This window comes from Octopus bimaculoides, chromosome 1 (assembly GCF_001194135.2).
Source record: "Octopus bimaculoides isolate UCB-OBI-ISO-001 chromosome 1, ASM119413v2, whole genome shotgun sequence".
NCBI lineage: Eukaryota > Metazoa > Mollusca > Cephalopoda > Octopoda > Octopodidae > Octopus > Octopus bimaculoides.
In genome coordinates this window covers 108,274,335-108,277,169 of record NC_068981.1, presented here as the reverse complement: position 1 = coordinate 108,277,169, position 2,835 = coordinate 108,274,335, and the positions used below count along the sequence as shown (strand labels likewise).

Here is a 2,835-nt window from a genome sequence, read left to right as displayed (position 1 = left end):
CTTTGGTCAGCCCGAGACTATAGTAGAAGACACTTGCCCAAGATGCCATGCAGTGGGACTGAACCCAGAACCGTGTGGTTGGGAAGCAAGCTATTTACCACACAGCCACTCTTGCATGTATAAATACATATATTTTTGTGTCTGTGTTTGTCCTCCTACCCACCATCGGTTGACACCTGATGTTGGTGTGCTTATGTCACCATAACTTAGCAGTTTGTCAAAAAAAGACCCATAGAATAAGTACTAGGGTTACATTCTGCAGGTCGATTTTTTCGACTAAAGACGGTGCTCTAGCATGGCCACAGTCAAATGATTGAATAAAATAACACACACATATATATATATATATATGTCTGTGTTTGCCCCCCACCACCCCTTGACAATCGGTGTTGGTGTGTTTTCGTCCCTGTAACTTAGCGGCACAGCGAAAGAGGACACTAGAATTAGTACTAACTAGGCTTCAAAATACGAGTCCTGGGATTGATTTATTTGACTAAACCCCCACAGAGCGGTGCCCCAACATGACCGCAATCGTCTGAAACAAATAAAAAGTAGATAGATAGATAGATAGATAGATAGACAGATAGATAGATAGATAGATAGATAGATAACTAGTTAGATGAGATAGATAGATAGATAGATAGATAGATAGATAGATAGATAGATAGATAGATAGATAGACAGACAGACAGACAGACAGACAGACAGACATACAGATAGATAAGTTTCTTTATAAGCCACACAGGGCCAAACACAGAGGGGACAAAATACAATGCAGAGCTTTGCTTTTCGAAAATAGAAAAAAAACGTAAAAAGCAGAAAAATAAAATTCCAATCAAAAGGATCATGAGAAGAATAAAAATAAAAAAAGAGGTGGGAGGGTCATGTATCACAGAAAAATTTTAAAAGTGTAAAAAGCAAGATTAGGTTTATCCGTGGAAAGAAAAGCCTACGGAAAAGACCACGGTAACCTCAGGCAGGGAGTGCTCTCTTTCTCTCTCTCTTTCTTCAACTTACAGGATCATGCTCAAAGTGGTTTCGTTACTTGCACGCATCATCTTTGCTACATTCACCCGCCTTTTATTGAAACTTTTATGTGACAAAACTTACCTCTCTATTCTCACCTTCCTTTTCAAGTGATACTTGAAAAAGTTGATGAGCGATTGCCCAGAGAGGTAAGTGTTTGTCTCTAAACCTTTTGCTCAAGTCCACCACACACATTCTTTCACCATGGCGACCACTACAATGAAGACTGCCTTGTCTTCTCAGTTAAGGGAAGGTGGTGGAGCAACTTTCATGATAGACTCGGCTAACAGGCGGGCTCGTCCCACATGTGACAGCAGCCGTTTGGCACAAGCCCACACGTCCGAAATGGTTGGACACCCTAAAAGGTCGAGTGGAGGTGGTGAATGCATACATCGCATCCATCATCAAGGAGGTGACTCCAAGATACCTCAATATTTAGTGACCTGTAGAGGGCACATTGAAAGATACAAGGAGGATATTACACTTTGGAAAGCAAATGTAACATTCATTCCATAGAAGTACTGAGTTCAGGCAGAGGTTGGAATTATTTAACAGTTGTGCAATAAATTTTAAAGCAGAATACATTGAAGGATACAGGCAGGATATTACACTTTGGAAAGCAAATGTAACATTCATTGCATGGAAGTACACATACAGTTCTGACAGAGGTTGAAATTATGTAAGTCGTGCAGGTGTGCAACAAATTTCAAAGCAAGTTTCATTGAAAGATACAGTGATTAAATCAATTTTAATTTTTTTTTTTTTTTTTTTTTGTCTAGGCACAAGTTCCGAAATTTTGGAGGAGAGGGCCAGTCGATGAGAGGTGTATTTTGGTCAGAAATATAGTAACGAAAGGGTTAATTATCGTTTGAAAAATTCCTAATGCTTGCCAGCAATTTCTCACAATGGTCACTTGATAAAAACAGAACTGGCACAGACACACACGCACACACACAGAGACAAGAACAAGCACACACACACAGAGGCAAGAACAAGCACATACACACACACAAAGCACACATGCACACACACACAGAGACAAGAACAAGCGCGCACGCACACACAACCCTTTAGCTTTCTTCAACTCCTCTTATTTCAGCAACTGTTACGGAGATATCCTAAGTGAATTGTTAAGTTGTTACGGAAACAACTGAGTTATATCGAAGGAACACCGATAAATTAAAATTGTAAACGAAGTAAGATATAAGATCATAAGAAACTTTTGAAAATCTCATGGGAAGTGAGGTACATAAAGAAGTTTTTAACAGATTTATATATATGTTTCACTGTGTAATGTGTGAATGAAAGCCACACCTTTTTTTCTTTACAGATATGAATTACATTCTTCTAGATTTATGCAGTCCGCTAGTATTTGTTTGGCTGCCGAACATCTGTTTCAAGGAAACCTTGCCATATAATATGTAAGTAAGTTTATCTTATATATATTATTGTTCACATAACATTTATATATACGTTAATATTTCATTTATATCATCATCATCGTTTAACGTCCGCTTTCCATGCTAGCATGGGTTGGACGATTTGACTGAGGACTGGTGAAACCGGATGGCAACACCAGGCTCCAGTCTGATTTGGCAGAGTTTCTACAGCTGGATGCCCTTCCTAACGCCAACCACTCAGAGAGTGTAGTGGGTGCTTTTACGTGTCACCCGCACGAAAACGGCCACGCTCGAAATGGTGTCTTTTATGTGCCACCCGCACAAGCCAGTCCAGGGGCACTGGCAACGATCTCGCTCGAAAATCCTACAGGAGCCAGTCAGGCGGTACTGGCAACGGCCACGCTCAAGA

At 40.2% G+C, this 2,835-nt stretch overlaps 1 protein-coding gene across 2 annotated transcripts in view; it reads left to right on the top strand.

Moving 5' to 3' along the window:
• LOC106881157 (uncharacterized) overlaps nucleotides 1-2,835 on the top strand; it is a 27,383-nt gene that overhangs the window by 14,619 nt on the left and 9,929 nt on the right. Inside the window, exons 1-2 of one of the 2 annotated variants that reach the window (XM_052969148.1) lie at nucleotides 2,248-2,271; nucleotides 2,357-2,447. The gene's annotated coding sequence lies outside the window, so the exon portion shown is untranslated. Of the gene's footprint in view, nucleotides 1-2,247; nucleotides 2,272-2,356; nucleotides 2,448-2,835 lie in introns of those variants that run through there. The other variant, XM_014931443.2, reaches the window with a different exon arrangement.